Here is an 18,582-nt window from a genome sequence, read left to right as displayed (position 1 = left end):
TCGCCGCCTGTCTCTCTATCTTTGGTCCTCTCGCTGCCTGTCTCTCTATCCTTGGTCCTCTCGCCGCCTGTCTCTCTATCTTCTGTCCTCTCGCCGCCTGTCTCTCAATCTTTGGTCCTCGCGCTGCCTGTCTCTTTATCTTCTGTCCTCTCGCCGCCTGTCTCTCTATCTTTGGTCCTCTCGCTGCCTGTCTCTCTATCCTTGGTCCTCTCGCCGCCTGTCTCTCTATCTTCTGTCCTCTCCCCGCCTGTCTCTCTATCTTCGGTCCCCTCGCTGCCTGTCTCTCTATCTTTGGTCCTCTCGCTGCCTGTCTCTCTTATCTTCGGTCCCCTCGCTGCCTGTCTCTCTATCTTCTGTCCTCTCGCCGCCTGTCTCTCTATCTTTGGTCCTCGCGCTGCCTGTCTCTCTTATCTTTGGTCCCCTCGATGCCTGTCTCTTTATCTTCGGTCCTCTCGCTGCCTGTCTCTTTATCTTCGGTCCTCTCGCTGCCTGTCTCTCTATCTTTGGTCCCCTCGGTGCCTGTCTCTCTATCTTTGGTCCTCGCGCTGCCTGTCTCTCTTATCTTTGGTCCCCTCGATGCCTGTCTCTTTATCTTCGGTCCTCTCGCTGCCTGTCTCTCTATCTTTGGTCCCCTCGGTGCCTGTCTCTCTATCTTTGGTCCTCTCTCCGCCTGTCTCTCTATCCCTGGTCCGTTCGCTCCTTGTCTCTCTATCTTTGGTCATCTCGCCGCCTGTCTCTTTATCTTTGGTCCTCTCACTGCCTGTCTCTCTATCTTTGGTCCTCTCGCTGCCTGTCTATCTTTGGTCCTTTCGCCGCCTGTCTCTCTATCTTCTGTCCTCTCTCTCCTTGTCTCTCTATCTTTGGACCTCTCGCTCCCGGTCTCTTTATCTTCGGTCCTCTCGCCGCCTGTCTCTCTATCTTTGGTCCCCTCTGCCTGTCTCTCTATCTTCTGTCCTCTCGCTGCCTGTCTCTCTTATCTTCGGTCCCCTCCCTGCCTGTCTCTCTATCTTCGGTCCTCTCGCCGCCTGTCTCTCTTATCTTCGGTCCCCTCGGTGCCTGTCTCTTTATCTTCGGTAGGTACTCTCGACGCCTGTCTCTGTATCTTTGGTCCTCTCGCTGCCTGTCTCTCTATCTTTGGTCCTCTCGCTGCCTGTCTCTCTTATCTTCGGTCCCCTCGCTGCCTGTCTCTCTATCTTCGGTCCTCTCGCCGCCTGTCTCTCTTATCTTTGGTCCCCTCGGTGCCTGTCTCTTTATCTTCGGTAGGTACTCTCGCCGCCTGCCTCTCTATCCTTGGTCCTCTCGCCGCCTGTCTCTCTATCTTCTGTCCTCTCCCCGCCTGTCTCTCTATCTTCGGTCCCCTCGCTGCCTGTCTCTCTATCTTTGGTCCTCTCGCTGCCTGTCTCTCTTATCTTCGGTCCCCTCGCTGCCTGTCTCTCTATCTTCGGTCCTCTCGCCGCCTGTCTCTCTTATCTTTGGTCCCCTCGGTGCCTGTCTCTTTATCTTCGGTAGGTACTCTCGCCGCCTGCCTCTCTATCTTTGGTCCTCTCGCTGCCTGTCTCTCTATCTTTGGTCCTCTCGCTGCCTGTCTCTCTATCTTTGGACCTCTCGCTGCCTGTCTCTCTATCTTTGGTCCTCTCGCTGCCTGTCTCTCTATCTTTGGACCTCTCGCTGCCTGTCTCTCTATCCCTGGTCCTCTCGCTGCCTGTCTCTCTATCCCTGGTCCTCTCGCTGCCTGTCTCTCTATATCTGATCCTCTCCCTCTCTCACCTGTTCTCTCACTCTCTCCACTCTTCCTCCTCCCTCTCTCTCACTCTCTCCACTCTTCCTCCTCCCTCTCTCTCACTCTCTCCACTCTTCCTCTACCTCTCTCTTCTCGCTGCCTGTCTCTCTATCCCTGGTCCTCTCGCTCCCTGTCTCTCTATCTTCGGTCCTCTCGCTCTCTCACCTGTTCTCTCTCTCTGCACTCCTTCTCCTCCCTCTCTCTCCATCTCTAAGTGCATTACGTTGCTTTAGTTTTACCAGCGCTGAACTTTAACCCACGAGCGCCTATTTCCGAACTTACAGGTGAACTAACAGCTTCTCATTGGTTGAAACGTGCTTGGCTGGAAAGATGTAACTGTGAGATACTCGCAGACAGTGGTTCCCAACCTGTGGTCCGGGGACCCCTGGGGGTCCGTGAAGCCTCCTCAGGGGGCCGCGACTGCTTAAAAAATTAAATAATATTAACAGATCAGGTCCCCCGCTCCCGGTAATGATCCCCGGATTCCAATAAAGATTCAGCGGGGGTCCCCGGGCTCCAGTAAGGATAAAATGGGGGTCCACAGAAGTCAAAAGGTTGGGAACCACTGTTCGCAGGTATTCCAAGATCCTGGCGCGTGGTAGCGCCTTGTAGGTGCTGGTAAGCACGGCCTCCATCAGTGCAATGTGCCGTATGGGACTGTTCTGGGGGGTGTCGGGGATGAGGGTGTAGGGTGTTATGGGAATCCTGCCCTCAAAGTTCACAGGGGTGCACCTTGGTCAGTAAGATTGGTGGTGGGGGGGGGGGGGCTGCAGAGTTTCTAACAATCACTGGCATATAATGTTAACAACATTGTACTTCAAGGAGGGGGCTATATGACGCACGAGAGGGGCTTAAGGGGCTGTGGAAAGTAGAGGAATGCGGGTTGTTGGGAGTGGTACGGGAGAGAAAAAACAATATTTTGTAAAAAAATGAAATAAACATTTTTGAGGACTTGCAAACGAGAGAGGAAACGTGTGTGTGAGCGTTTTTTTTGTCTGTGTGTATCTAAAATCCCTGGTGAAATCCGACAGACACCTCAGCGTTCCCGACTGAAAGCATCTGGACCCAAATATTTATCAGAAAACGCATTTATTGGGGTTTTACTTATCAGATGTATCCACGCCCCCGTGTGCGCTCGGTTCCTATCTGCTCCGGTTCTTCTATGCTTGAAAGGGGACCTTTGTGCGTAAAAACCTCATACTTGGTAACAACTTTCCACTTAATTCGTTGGCCCCACAAAAGCCAAGAGACCCCCGATACCCTGCAGCCACCACCAAACTTTGGGGGCAACACTGACCTCTCGGATGCAGGCAGTCTGGTGGTCTCCGAAGTTCGAATACAAGCTCCTGTCGGTGAGATGGCCTTTGAGGTTTAAACTTGTATTTTTGGTGGTCTTTCCGCGTCGTTTTCTTCTCCACTCAATGTCTGCCTCACACTGTTTCCCACTCCCCTCCCATGGCTTCTACGCGCTTCTCAACTCCTGGTACCTGGCGACCCCACAGTCAGGCCTTCCTGAGCTTGTCCTACGCCCTCCTCCTTTCCGCGTTCCTGTCTTCTAGGCGCCACCTCGCCGCCACTCTGCGCTACCTCAGTCCACTTTCCTTTCTTCCTCTCTCGGAGACTGTTGGGTGCTAGGGACAGACGGCTGCTGTAAGGCACCCAAAATGACATGTCATGCCCCCCCCACCCACTGGGCTGTCTCCTCCTCCAAACTAACCCCACCCTTCCTGCTAGTGTGAAACCACTGGAAATACATATCGTGGACCCAGCTTCTGTCCAAAAACATCTATGGCTCAAAGACGAGCATCATTTCCAAACAAGATATTGACATGGTGTTATCATCAGTCGCATCACCATGGAAATATCATCTATGATGACGTGGTACACAGGAAGCCAGCAATAATTATATTTAAAAAAACCTGAGCGCACTCTAGTTGTGAAATCACTACTCAACGGTAATAAGAAAATTACAGCACTACTTGTAATAAAATAATACAATTACATCATTACTCTCCCGCAATACTGTTATAAATCGATAGCACTACTACTCGCCATCAGTAAAATTGTAAGAAGAGAATGACATCCCCACCCACCCATAGTTTGCTTTCCAACTCTGGTGAGAAAATTACAACTCTGCGTAGCTGCAAAGGGAAAATGCAACTCTAGTAACCTGTTAAAGTTTAATAAGAAAAGAACACCTGTAATACTCTATTAGAAACCCCACTGCCCACCTTTAATAAAAAAAATACCATCACTACTCAACTATAATACTGTAATAAGAAAGTTACTTTTCCACCCAGATGTAATAAGTATATAACATCACCACTCCACTATGTTTGTTGTATGATACTTTTATTTATCTTCGACTTTTGTGACAAAATGCACAGCATACTGGAGTCAGGTACCTCAGCTAAATAGTAGTTGGCACTTCTAAAATAAAATCTTGGATTTTTTTTCCTGCAATCAAGCTTTGACAAACCCCCTATTTATTTGCCTCGATTCAGAAATACTTCCTCTGAACTATTTTTGTCAGACAGGTCACAGTCACTGGCTGACTAGGTTTCTTGTATGGTTTTATGTTTATTTAGTGCAGTGCTTGAGGCCAGGACCGCTAAAACCTATATGTTCCCATTGGCTTTATAACAGGCTTTGTCATGGAGAAATATAAACTTTCTGGCACTTTTTTGTACAGTTTGCTGGCAACATAACAGTTTGATTTCTTTCCACCGCCGAATGCGCAACATCTATTTTTTACATGCCAGTGCTTGTAAGGGTTGTATGTTGAAATATTAAACACACACATGTGGCTCTGCACCAGTACTGACTGCTAGCCGTACACGTTGACAATATCGTCAAGGTAAGCACACACAGGAGGGTCTATCTTTACTATTCCAACCCACACCTACTCATCTTGACAATACAGTGCACCCCAAAATCTTGAAATCAATATTGTTTCATGCTGGTATTTAAAGTTCACTATTACCTACCACCCCCCCGGGGGCAGTCCTACGTGAACCTTGAAAAAAGTATATTTAATGGGGTGAGGTTGGCACAAGTTAGGGCACTTGGTTTCAGAGTATATACTTTTTTATTACCTCTGTACGTATCTAAATTAGTTTTTTACTTATTGAGTTATCCATAATTGTAATATTTAACTATATTTAGAAATTGTGCAACTATTGTAATTCCACATTTATAGAACGCATAAACGTGCACTCACTCTTTTCTGCCTGAAGAGTTTGAGTGCATTAAATCATTATATAAAATTAAAAGTGCAATCAGCTGAAAGCTGTAACATTTAGTAGTAGCACATCTGCTATCATTCCGGCTTAATTAGGACATCTCATCTTTTTCAAACCCCCTTTGCTGCTAATATTAGCAGCTATTTTCCTGGGACCATTATTGATAGCACATAGAGACACTCAAATGAAGACCTAATGTCTGCATTATTTTTAATTCAACAATGGACACACAGGCAAACACCAGATTTTCTGTCTGTTTTTACATGTAAAAATCAGTAAAAATGAAAAACTGTGAGTCTTACTTATAAGTAGAGCTCCCAGTATTTTTTTACATCCTTTCTGTATTTGTTTACCTTTATTTTGTTCCTAATTCGTTCCGTTTATCCGTTTTTATTTTGCGTTTTTGTGAAATAAAATGAAGCTGTGACTACTATATGCTTGCACTGAGATGACAAATTTGCACTCCTACTTGAATGCCTGACTGGTATCAGGTAGTGCTTAATTTTAGCCGGTGGTTTCCGGTGTGGGCACCGGCACTTATTTTTGAGGCCGGCACTTATTTTTATACCTCAATCATTTACTGCGAGCAAAAGGCACATATGAGAAAGAAGGGGGAAGAGAAAAATGAGAAACCGTCACAAAGGGAGAAAGCTGCAAGAGTGAGCTGAGGGGGAAGGGAGTGGCTGTAAAAGCTTTAAAGAGGCCCGATATGGCTTCAGGATTTCGCTGCTTCAGTATTCGGTGCTCGCTCAGTTAATTGCAGCAGCCGCGTCATTCAGAAGAGAGCTTTGGCATCAGGACCATCTGACGTCAGTGCTCGTGTGAAAAGATGACTATGTTGGCACTAATAATGTGCTGACACGCAGCTGACTGACCTTCGTCAGGAACGATAAACCCACTTTTTTCCAAGTCCACCGCATGTTGATCTGCACTGTATTTCCCTGGCAGTTATGACTCACAGCATCCAGAATTACTCCAAAAAAGAAATATCCTCTACTCATTTTTGACATGTTTAAAAATAAATAGTCAGGAGACTACATGCCAATATTTATTTGTAAAAAAACAGTGAAACCTACACTATGGAACCTGAATTAAGACTGATAAATAAGAGACTCACCTCCGGGGTTCTCGACCCGTCTGATGAAGCCCCGACTTACAATAGTTATAATAAGCAGGCTGGACCTGTGGTAAGGCGGCTGCCTGTGACGTCAGCATCAGGGAGCACTGGACGGAAGCATCACATGTGGCCTCATTTCCTGGGGAGGTGGCAACACAACCTTACTTTGTCGAGGGTTAGAAAGTAAATAAAAGTGACAGGTAGAATGTACTTAACAAAGGTAATTACATTAGGAATCACTCCGGTCGGCTTCCGTCCAGTTTCTTTCTTTAGAAAGGGACATTGGCGTAACAATGGTCCCCGCAGCACCGGGGGAGGAGAGGAGGGCGAGATCCAGGGGTCCCCTCACCACTGTACACTGTGCATGAGCGGCAGACCCCTGACTGGGTCCGGGGGAGGGGGCACCCTCCAGGTACTTTGCAGGGGGTGGCCCTCAAGTTTTGTTACTCTGCTGGAAAGGGACCAACTTTATGCAAATCAGCCTTGGTGCTTACCCAATAGGAACAGTCCGGTCCGAACTGCCAAGTGATGTTCTACAGAAAATAGACTTCTTTCTCATTATTCTTAAACTCAAAAACACATTTTACCTGTCACCTGTTGACAAACAGAATTCATACAGATTCTCTCCATCACTGTCCTCTAAGGGAAAATCATTGGGTCGATTTGTTGACACTACCCACCCCTGTGCAACTTACACTCGCCCAATGCACAATTCTAAACTCCATGAATTAAAAAAAACAAAAGTGTTTTCTGGCCTCACTCCAAACTAAGCTAGGTGTCCATGGCCACTCTGCGTGGCATTTCTCAATCCTTCCCGCTTCTAAAATCTGTCTGTCACTCTAGGGCAAGAACTGCATCTAAAAGAAAATGTGGGCACAGCACCTCAACTTCCACTGGTCACCAGCAAGGATAAAAAACTGCTACCTCACCTGCAAGGCCACTCAGGTAAAAAAAAACTATCATGTCTGAATATACTTTGTCATGTGGACAACTGGGTCCGAAAAGCAAAGGCTGACTACACCTGAAAACCCCAAAATTCAAAATAACCCCAAACTGGGAAGGCAACTTTCACTGGCGAAGCGCCATCCTGTGTGACACACAGCAGGTATGCGGGGATTGGCTCTAGCACATGTTCAAAATGCTTCCGGATTCCATGGATCAGTTGCTATCATCCGTGGATCTGTTCTTATACATCTTCAAGTATTTAAGGCATCCATGTATCTGCTGCAGCACATGTCCAAGATGCTTCTGGACTCTATATATATGTGCTAGAGCATCTTCGACATGCTTCATGCGTGTGATGATCTTCTGGCATCCGTGAATCAGCTTTAGCACATGTCCAAGATGCTTCTGGACTCTATAGATCTGTGCTAGAGCATCTTCAACATGCTTCAGGCGTGCAATGATCATCAGGCACCCGTGAATCAGCTTTAGCACATGTTCAAGATGCTTTAGGTATCCATGGATCTGTGCAGGAACTTCTTCAACATGCTTCAGACATGCGATGATCTTCTTCAGGCATCCATGGACCAGCTCTAGCACATGTTCAAGATGCTGCCTGAATCCACAGATGTGTTCTCGAATATCTTTATCTTCACGGTGCTCTAGGGATCCATGGATCAGCTGCAGCACATCTTCAAGGTGCTTCAGGAATCCATGGATCTGGGCTGAAGCATCTTTAGCGTGCTTCAGGTGTGCGATGATCTTCTTCAGGCATCCATGGATCAGTTCTTACACATGTTCAAGATGTTTCACAAATTCATGGATCTGTGCTAGAGCATCTTCAACATGCTTCAGGCGTGCAATGATCATCAGGCATCCGTGAATCATCTTTAGCACATGTTCAAGATGCTTTAGGAATCCATGGATCTGTGCAGGAACTTCTTCAACATGCTTCAGACATGCGATGATCTTCTTCAGGCATCCATGGACCAGCTCTAGCACATGTTCAAGATGCTGCCTGAATCCACAGATGTGTTCTCGAATATCTTTATCTTCACGGTGCTCTAGGGATCCATGGATCAGCTGCAGCACATCTTCAAGGTGCTTCAGGAATCCATGGATCTGGGCTGAAGCATCTTTAGCGTGCTTCAGGTGTGCGATGATCTTCAGGCATCCATGGATCAGTTCTTACACATGTTCAAGATGTTTCACAAATTCATGGATCTGTGCTAGAGCATCTTCAACATGCTTCAGGCGTGCAATGATCATCAGGCATCCGTGAATCAACTTTAGCACATGTTCAAGATGCTTTAGGAATCCATGGATCTGTGCAGGAACTTCTTCAACATGCTTCAGACATGCGATGACCTTCTTCAGGCATCCATGGACCAGCTCTAGCACATGTTCAAGATGCTGCCTGAATCCACAGATGTGTTCTCGAATATCTTTATCTTCACGGTGCTCTAGGGATCCATGGATCAGCTGCAGCACATCTTCAAGGTGCTTCAGGAATCTATGGATCTGTGCTAGAGCATCTTCAACATGTTTCAGGCGTGCGATGAACTTCATGCATCCATGGATCAGCTCTAGCACATGTTCAAGATGTTTCAGGAATTCATGGATCTGTGCTAGAGCATCTTCAACATGCTTCAGATGTGCAATGATCATCAGGCATCCGTGAATCAACTTTAGCACATGTTCAAGATGCTTTAGGAATCCATGGATCTGTGCAGGAACTTCTTCAACATGCTTCAGACATGCGATGACCTTCTTCAGGCATCCATGGACCAGCTCTAGCACATGTTCAAGATGCTGCCTGAATCCACAGATGTGTTCTCGAATATCTTTATCTTCACGGTGCTCTAGGGATCCATGGATCAGCTGCAGCACATCTTCAAGGTGCTTCAGGAATCCATGGATCTGTGCTGAAGCATCTTCAACATGCTTCAGGTGTGCGATGATCTTCAGTCATCCATGGATCAGTTCTTACACATCTTCAAGATGTTTCACAAATTCATGGATCTGTGCTAGAGCATCTTCAACATGCTTCAGATGTGCAATGATCATCAGGCATCCGTGAATCAACTTTAGCACATGTTCAAGATGCTTTAGGAATCCATGGATCTGTGCAGGAACTTCTTCAACATGCTTCAGACATGCGATGATCTTCTTCAGGCATCCATGGACCAGCTCTAGCACATGTTCAAGATGCTGCCTGAATCCACAGATGTGTTCTCGAATATCTTTATCTTCACGGTGCTCTAGGGATCCATGGATCAGTTCTTACACATGTTCAAGATGTTTCAGGAATCCATGGATCTGTGCTGAAGCATCTTCAACATGCTTCAGGTGTGCGATGATCTTCAGTCATCCATGGATCAGTTCTTACACATGTTCAAGATGTTTCAGGAATTCATGGATATGTGCTAGAGCATCTTCAATATGCTTCAGGCGTGCGATGAACTTCATGCATCCATGGATCAGCTCTAGCACATGTCCAACGTGATTTAGGAATCCATAGATCTGTGCTGGAGCATCCTAAAGATGCTTCAGACATGCGATGATCTTCAGGCATCCATAAATCGGCCACAGCACATGTTCAAGAAGCTGCCTGAATCCACAGATGCAGGGCTTTAAGTGGGCCGGTTCCTGCCGGTGCTCAGCCTCGGCAGTTCTAAAATGCAGGTGCTGAGACAGGTCCCTATCAGGCTTTCCATTTTTGACCTCACTCTAAGGGTGAAAAAAAATCTTTACTCTGCAGCAGTACCATCCTTCACTGCCTTTGATGTAACTCAAAAGAGACTCCTAGTTCTTTCACAGTCTCATCAATTCAGAAATGAGGTATTTTCAAAATTATATATAACAAAACCACTGTCACTTATTTATCTTATGCAACTAACAGCCATTGACAAAGCCAATGGTCCTCCTGGCTTATTCTAGTAATGTTACTGGTTTTATATATCCGGATGCAATGACAGAAAGAAGCATCAAAATACCAGTGGGAAGGCACATTGTGCCAAGCATAGATTTTTAGCTTACATGTTTTACCATGTTTTTAAGCCACACTCTTAATTACATCGGCCGCGCCCCTTTGAGAGACCCCCCAGTTTTTTCATCCCACTTAAAACCCTGCACGGATGTGTCCTAGAACATGTTTATCTTCACAATGCTCCAGGGATCCATGGATCAGCTGCAGCACATCTTCACGATGCTTCAGAAATCTCTGGATCTCTGCTAGAGCAACTTCAATATGCGTCAGGCGTGAAATGATCTTCTTCAGGCATCTATGGATCAGCTCTAGCATATGTTGAAGATGCCCCAGGCACCTCTGGACCTCTGCTAGAGCATCTTCAACATCTTTAGGCGTGCAACGATTTTCTTCAGGCATCCATGGATCAGCACTAGCACATCTTCAAGATGTTTCAGGAATCTATGGATCTGTGGTGGAGCTTCTTCAACATGCTTCAGGCGTGCAACAATCTTCTTCAGGCATCCATGGATCAGCTCTAGCACATGTTCAAGAAGCTTCAGGAATCTATGGATCTGTGGTGGAGCCTCTTCAACATCTTCAGGCGTGAAATGATTTTCTTCAGGCATCCATGGATCAGCTCTAGCACTTGTTCAAGAAGCTTCAGGAATCTATGGATCTGTGGTGGAGCATCTTCAACATGCTTCAGGTGTGAAATGATCTTCTTCAGGCATCCATAGATCAGCTTTAGCACATGTTGAAGAAGCCCCAGGCATGTATGGATCTCTTCTTGCTTATCTTTGTCTTCAGGAGGCCTCACGCATCCATAGATGTGCTCTAGATCACATTGAAGATGGTCCAGGGGTTCTGATATAAGTTTTAGCCGCTCCCATCAATGTCTATTGTCTTCTAGGTGAAATCTTTATAATCTGCACCAACAGCTGTAAAGAAAGTTCAATCATCTCTGAAGAAGGGTTGACAGTTGCAATACCCCAAGCAGGATTGTGCATGGTATGAAGTCTCAAGAAGGATCATTGGAAGTAAGTCTCAGTGGTGTGGAGTGGAGAGGATGCTTCAAGGCTCCTGCGAAGAAAGGAAATGGAATCACTGAGTGAGTTGAGAGATTTAAGTGCAGTGTGCACAAGCACAGGGACCGATTCAGTAGGGCTTAGGTGCAGTGTGCACAAGCGCAGGGACCAATTCAATGGGGTTTAGGTGCAATGCACACAAGTGCCAGAACGGATTCAATGGGGCTTAGGTGTAGTGTGCACAAGTGAAGGAACTGATTCAATAGGTCTTAAGTGTAGTGTGCACAAGCGCAGGGACTGATTCAATGGGGCTTAGGTGCAGTGTGCACAAGCGCAGGGATTGATCAGATGAGACTTAGGTGCAGTGTACACAAGTGCAGGGATTGATCCATTGCGACTTAGGTGCAGTGTGCAAAAGTGCAGGGATTGATCCATTGAGACATAGGTGCAGTGTGCACAAGTGCAGGGATTGATCCATTGAGACATAGGTGCAGTGTGCACAAGTGGAGGGTTTGATCCATTGAGACTTAGATGCAGTGTACTCAAGTTCAGGGATTGATCCACTGAGACTTAGGTGCAGTGTGCACAAGTGCAGGGATTGATCCACGGAGACTTAGGTGCAGTGTTCACAAGTGCAGGGATTGATCCACTGAGACTTAGGTGCAGTGTGCACAAGTGCAGGGATTGATCCATTGAGACTTAGGTGCAGTGTTGACAAGTGCAGGGATTGATCCATTGAGACATAGGTGCAGTGTACACAAGTTCAGAGATTGATCCACTGAGACTTAGGTGCAGTGTGCACAAGTGCAGGGATTGATCCATTGAGACTTAGGTGCAGTGTGCACAAGAGCAGGAACCCATTCAATGGGGCTTAGGTGCAGTGTGCAGAAGCACAGGGACCTATTCAATAGGGCTTAGGTGTAGTGTGCACAAACGCAGGGACCGATTCAATGGGGCTTAAGTGAAGTGTGTACAAGTGCAGGGGCCGATTCAATGGGGCTTAGGTGTAGTGTGCACAAGTGCAGGGATTGATCCATTGAGATTTAGGTGCAGTGTACACAAGCGCAGGGATTGATCCATTGAGACTTAGGTGCAGTGTGCACAAGTGCAGGGATTGATCCATTGAGACTTAGGTGCAGTATACACAAGTGCAGGGATTGATCCACTGAGACTTAGGTGCAGTGTGCACAAGTGCAGGGTTTGATCCATTGAGACTTAGGTGCAGTGTTCACAAGTGCAGGGATTGATCCACTGAGACATAGGTGCAGTGTGCACAAGTTCAGAGATTGATCCACTGAGACTTAGGTGCAGTGTGCACAAGTGCAGGGATTGATCCATTGAGACTTAGGTGCAGTGTGCACAAGAGCAGGGATTGATCCATTGAGATTTAGGTGCAGTGTGCACAAGTGCAGGGATTGATCCATTGAGACTTAGGTGCAGTGTGCACAAGAGCAGGGATTGATCCACTGAGACTTAGGTGCAGTGTGCACAAGTGCAGGGATTGATCCATTGAGACTTAGGTGCAGTGTGCACAAGAGCAGGGATTGATCCACTGAGACTTAGGTGCAGTGTGCACAAGAGCAGGGATTGATCCACTGAGACTTAGGTGCAGTGTGCACAAGTGCAGGGATTGATCCATTGAGACTGAGGTGCAGTGTGCACAAGTTCAGGGATTGATCCACTGAGACTTAGGTGCAGTGTGCACAAATGCAGGGATTGATCCACTGAGACATAGGTGCAGTGTGCACAAGTGCAGGGATTGATCCATTGAGGCTTAGGTGCAGTGTGCACAAGAGCAGGGATTGATCCATTGAGATTTAGGTGCAGTGTGCACAAGAGCAGGGATTGATCCATTGAGACTTAGGTGCAGTGTGCACAAGAGCAGGGATTGATCCATTGAGACTTAGGTGCAGTGTGCACAAGTGCAGGGATTGATCCATTGAGACTTAGCTGCAGTGTGCACAATAGCATGGATTGATCCATTGAGACTTAGGTGCAGTGTGCACAAGTGCAGGGATTGATCCATTGAGACTTAGGTGCAGTATACAGAAGCGCAGGGGCCGATTCAATGGGGGTTAAGTGCAGTGTGCACAAGCGCAGGGACCAATTCAATGGGGGTTAGGTGTAGTGTGCATAAGTACTCCACCCTCCTACAATCCACTGGTTGTCATCCCATTAACCAGTGTCTCTGGAAGTAGGGGTTCAGGGGGTGACTGCAGCACTCCCTCACAATCCCCCCTCCTAAGGCGATAGCAGTTTTGCAGCCTCTCTGTTCAAAGATGCATCCTGGACTGTCACTGTCAGCCATCATCAACCAATGAACCTGGAGCACCGCCCTCTAACACACTGCTAGTATTTATGAATTATGTAAAGCATGTTTACCTGTGTGTGAGAGTAAAAATGAACATTTTGTAACTGGTACCCAATGATACTCTCTGGGGCAAAGGGAAGGGTGAAATTAGGAAGTTAGGCCAAGTGTTTTTACAACACACAGATGTAAACCCATCCTTCTTCCTTTATGCAAGCGATGAGAATACTTCTAAAAGCACAATCCCCATGAGGTATGACTAGGAATGAGGACCAAGGATCCTAGGTGTACTGCAGGACTAGACACCAAGCTCAACCACTGCACTGTGCATTCCTCTCCCTCGGACGTTCAGGGTGAACCTGCAGCATTACAGATCAGAAGTCTCTTTAATTCTCTATGTGTCCTGTTTTCTGGGACCACAGAAAGCCTGACCCAACGTTGCACACTTCTTGTGGTATATTTTATATATTCTTGGCCTTGATCTGATATTTAACCTGTATGACGCATAGTTGGGTCTCTGTGGCAGGCGTGTGACCCACTGAGCTACAAAACCATTTAAAAACCTATTTGCTTCTCACCTGTGGCTAAAATAATTCCTGTAGCTCTTCTGTTCTAAACTGAGACAACTGGAGCACTCATATGTGAAGTCAGACACAGTGTGCCTCTGGCACGTAACACGTAATTGTGTACAACTTGATAATGAGGAGGAAAGAAGTAAGTGCTATTTATAAACTTAGGAACAGATGTATGAAGCACTTTTACTGCTCGCGAACGGACAGGTAAAAGGCGTTTTTGCCATGCACCACCCCTATTTTGCTTGTCAATAACCAGGGCCATGTATGATTGTTTTGCAACCAGGAATGTGTCACGGTTTCGGGCAGGGCTGATCAGGACTTTGGTTGGGACACCCCTTGAGGTCACCGAATATCCTACAGAGGTAGTGTACTGGGGCAGAAGAGCAGCTAAAGGCATACACGGAAAGGACAGCTATGGATAGGCACAGGAAACAGGAAAGTAAAAGCAGAGCAACCCTTGTGTGAACAAACAGGAAACGGATTACCAGTGGACAAACACGCTGGGGTTGTACACAGAGTAAGGCGCAGAACCTCCCACAGTGACAGGGAATCTCAATGCCTCTGTGCAGTTTGCTCTTACAGATAGTCACCCTGCCAGCCCCATAGAAAGGAGGCAGCAGAAGTGATTCTGTCTCTGGACCCTAGAGCACAAACAAGGATAGTACTTACATACACAGGACACGCTCTTGTGGGTCCAGCTGGAAACACAGTGGCGATTCCTGAGAAAACAGCAATAGCACACTGTCACTGTTAGGCACAAAATACAACGTATAACACTGGACAAGGATGGGGGCTGGAATTGCCTCCTGGAAACCAGGAGCCAACCCCAGTACACAGGAGGACACGTATACACTGGTGAAGACTGATAGAACACTTACCAGACACAAAGAACCAAGAAGAAACAGAAACAGAAGGGAACAAACAAAGAGGCAGAGGCAAGAACTAGGAACAGGCTCAGGCTGAAGCAAAGGCGGGACTAGGACTTGAAAACAGGGCGCAAACTTCTGGCTGGGACAGACAGAGACAGGACTGGGAAACTGAGAACAGGCTCTGGCTGGAACAGGCAAGGACAGGACTGGAATACAGGGAGTAGGAAATGAGCAGTAAACAGGACTGGGAAACAGAGAGAAGGTTCAGGCTGAAACAAGGCAGGAGCAGGGCAGAGAAACAGGGAGCAGGCTTTGGAAGAAACAAACAGGTACAAGGCTAAGAAGTAGGGAGCAGACTCTGGCTGGAACAATCAGGAGCAGGGCAGAGAAACAGGAAACAGGATCAGGCTGGAACAGAACAGGAACAGGAACAGGAACAAAACTGGAACACCATCCGACAAGGGGTCTGTAACACAAAGGAATTGAAGTCCGATGCACGACGGGGAGCTTGAGGAAATGGCTGCTTATAAGCAGTTCCAAGCTGGGCTGCACAGGAGAGGTTTCAGGTGTGTGTGGTTTCGGACACTTGCAAGTCCTGGAGGAGAGGATCCAGTGAAAAGGAGCAACTGGACTTCTCCCATTGAAAACAATGGGAAACAGAATCCGGGTTTTCCTGACTACCAAGCTGTGCATTATGGGATTTGCAGTCCCAAGAAGCAAATGTAGTCCTACACCAGTGTACCATGGAGAAAAGAGAAACACACAGGGGTCAGCAAGGGACTCTAGATAGGTGTTCAAGGTGATTCCCAGGCTTCTGACAGTCCCCTTACAGCGCCCCCTGGAAATGGGACGACCGAGTCGTAACAGAATGCAGTCGCAAAACAATCACAGTTACCACCATCTTCAAGTTGGGGGTAACCCGTTCACAGACTGGAAGGGGTCCCTAAGGGGCCTGTTGGAAATGGCCCTTTTTGCAGGGTCATCCCCAGTCTTTTTGCCTCTTTCTTCGTATTTTTTCTGACCTGTTTTTGTTGGCTTTAGAACTCTGGGCACTTTACAAACTGCTAACCAGTGCTAAAGTGCATATGCTCTGTGTGTAAAGTGTTCTGTTGATTGGTTTATCCATGATTGGCATACTTGATTTACTGGTAAGTCCCTAGTAAAGTGCACTAGAGGCGCCCAGGGCCTGTAAATCAAATGCTACTAGTGGGCCTGCAGCACTGGTTGTGCCACCCACAGTAGTAGCCCTGCAAACTTGGCTCAGACCTGCCACTGCAGTGTCTGGGTGCACAGTTTTAAACTGGCAATTCGACATCGCAAGTGTACCCACTTGCCAGGCCTAAACTTTCCTTTTTACTACATGTAAGGCACCCCTAAGGTAGGCCCTAGGTAGCCCAATGGGCAGGGTGCAGTGTATGTTTAAGGTAGGGCAGATACTAGTGTGTTTTATATGTCCTAACGGTGAAATACTGCCAAATTCGTTTTTCACTGTGTAAGGCCTATCTCTCTCATAGGTTAACATGGGGGCTGCCTTTGAATATCCTTAAAGCGCAGATTCCCTTTGAGAGCAGATAAAAATGTGGAGTTTAGGGTCTCTGAACTCACAATTTAAAAATACATCTTTTAGTGAAGTTGTTTTTTAAATTGTCTGTTTGAAAATGCCACTCTTAGAAAGTAGGCATTTTCTTGCTTAAACCGTTCTGTGACTCTGCCTGTTTGTGGATTGTCAGTTTGACAGTTGGGCTGTTTTGCACCTCTCTAGACAGTGGAACAAAAGTGGGTGGGGGTGTTGCCCGCATATCCTGATCAGCCATCTGTGCTGGAGGGGAGGGGAGGAGTGGTCATTCACACCTGAAAGGACTGTGCCTGCCCTCACATAATGCAGTCTCCGACCCCCAGTGTGCGTCTGGGGCCTGGCCTGAACAAGGAAGGATCTTGCAAACACTTGAGACTTTGGTTTGAGGTTTGCCAACTTCAAAGGCAGAACTGGGTATAAGAAGAAGACCCAAAACCCCAGACTTTTAGAATCTTGCTGGAATCAAGAGGAACCTCTTCAAGGAGAAGTGCTGAAGAGCTGAAGGAGGAGTACTGTCCCTTTGCTGTGCTGCTTTGCTGGAGAGGCCTGCAGTTGCTGCTTCTGCCTGAAAAGGGTGCAAAGGGTGAACTTTGCTGTGTGTCCCGCTTGAGAAAATTACCCAAGGGCTTGGAGTAGAGCTTGCCTCCTGTTGGAAGTCTCAGGGGCACCAAAGACTTCAGTTTCCTCTACCTGCAACACTAGGAACTGTGTGTTTTGTGCTGTTCAAGAGGAGAAACCAATGCGACCCCGCCAACAATGCTTCTGGCCTGCAACTTGACCTGCCGACGCCACACAGAGTTGCATTGCCCCGCTTCGCACCGCGACCCTGGTCTCCCCGATGCCATCATTAGACGACTTCACCAGCCGCTGCCCGCACTGCGACCTGTGTGCCCCGCACTCCGGTATCGCCTGCTCACACCGCAGCCTGGGCATCCCCGACGACAACGCTCCTGCTGACACCGGCGCCGTTGCCTGCACCATGGCCTGTGGACAACGCTCGTGAGGTACACAAAGCACCGTCCCCTCCCGCACCGCAGCCCCGGTCCACCGACACCAGCACCATCGACTCCTGTGTCGTCACCAGGCATCCTGCCTGCACCGCGGCCTGTGGACACCGCTCATGAGGGTCCTGAAGCACCGTCCCGCACCGCTGGCTTGGGCCTACCGACGACAGCGCTTCAGCAATGATGACGCCGCTGCCTGCACCGTGACCTGTGGACACTCTTGTCGCACCGCCTCGCCCTGCCCCGCCCCGCTTCACACCGCAGCCCTGGTCTCACTGACGCCGCTGGACGCCGTCACTGAGCCGCTGCCTGCACAGTGACCTGTGGGCACCCCACGTTGCATCGTCCCGCTTCGAACCACAGCCCTGATGCCATCCACGCCGGCGCACCTGACTTCATCAGCATGGAGTTTGATCCGCAACGCGTGTGACCTCAAGGGGACGATGACTCCTGCACCGACTCCAGAACCGACAACGTGACGTCAGCGACGCCGCTCTCCGGAGTTCACTGCGAGGATCACGACGCCCTGGAAATCCAAGGTACTGTTTGTGAGTCTTCCCGACATCGTAGCTGGCCTGCAATGCTGCGGCCGGCCTGAACTGTTGGTTTTGTTGATCACGACACTGTGATAGCCCCAGGTGGAGCTATCGACTTCAAGGAACTGTATTTTTGAGTAACTCTTGCAGAATTCATATTTTTATTACAGTATGTTGGATTTTTATCGTTTTGGTCTTGTTTTATATAGATAAATATTGGCTATTTTTCTAAAACTGGTGTGGTGTCCGTTTGTAGTATTTTCACTTATTACTGTGTGTTATGTGCAAATGCCTTACGCATTGCTTCTGAGATAAGCTGGACTGCTTGTGCGAAGCTACCAAGGGGGTGAGCAGGGGATATCTGAGTATCTCCCTTATCCTGACTAGAGTGAGGGTCCCTAGTTGGACAGGGTGCAATCCGACTGCCAACTGGAGACCCCATTTCTAACAGGGCCCCTTCCTTTTTACGAATGGGGGTGCAAACATTTTTGAGGAGCAGGCAGCGGTTCCAGAGACCCTCACTGCCTACCCTTAAAAAATGAAAAGAAAACTTTTTCAGTTTTCTTTTTGTAATGCATCCAGTTTTCCTTTAAGGAAAACGGGCTGGATTACCAAAAAAGATTGTGTTATTTACAAA

The 18,582-nt window shown here is 47.6% G+C and overlaps 1 protein-coding gene and 1 long non-coding RNA gene across 2 annotated transcripts in view; one reads left to right on the top strand and one right to left on the bottom strand.

Moving 5' to 3' along the window:
* Positions 1–3,426, bottom strand: part of GATA1 (GATA binding protein 1) — a 104,219-nt gene extending 100,793 nt beyond the window's left edge. The window contains exon 1 of the mRNA XM_069209602.1: positions 3,078–3,426. The gene's annotated coding sequence lies outside the window, so the exon portion shown is untranslated. The remainder of the gene's footprint in view (positions 1–3,077) is intronic.
* The window catches only part of LOC138261009 (uncharacterized), a 103,124-nt gene that overhangs the window by 34,376 nt on the left and 50,166 nt on the right, over positions 1–18,582 (top strand). The gene's annotated exons all lie outside the window — the stretch shown is intronic.

The sequence above is a fragment of the Pleurodeles waltl genome, chromosome 10, assembly GCF_031143425.1.
Source record: "Pleurodeles waltl isolate 20211129_DDA chromosome 10, aPleWal1.hap1.20221129, whole genome shotgun sequence".
NCBI classification, from domain to species: Eukaryota; Metazoa; Chordata; class Amphibia; order Caudata; family Salamandridae; genus Pleurodeles; species Pleurodeles waltl.
Note: the sequence above shows the minus strand (reverse complement) of the source record. Positions and strands in the feature narration are given on the sequence as shown.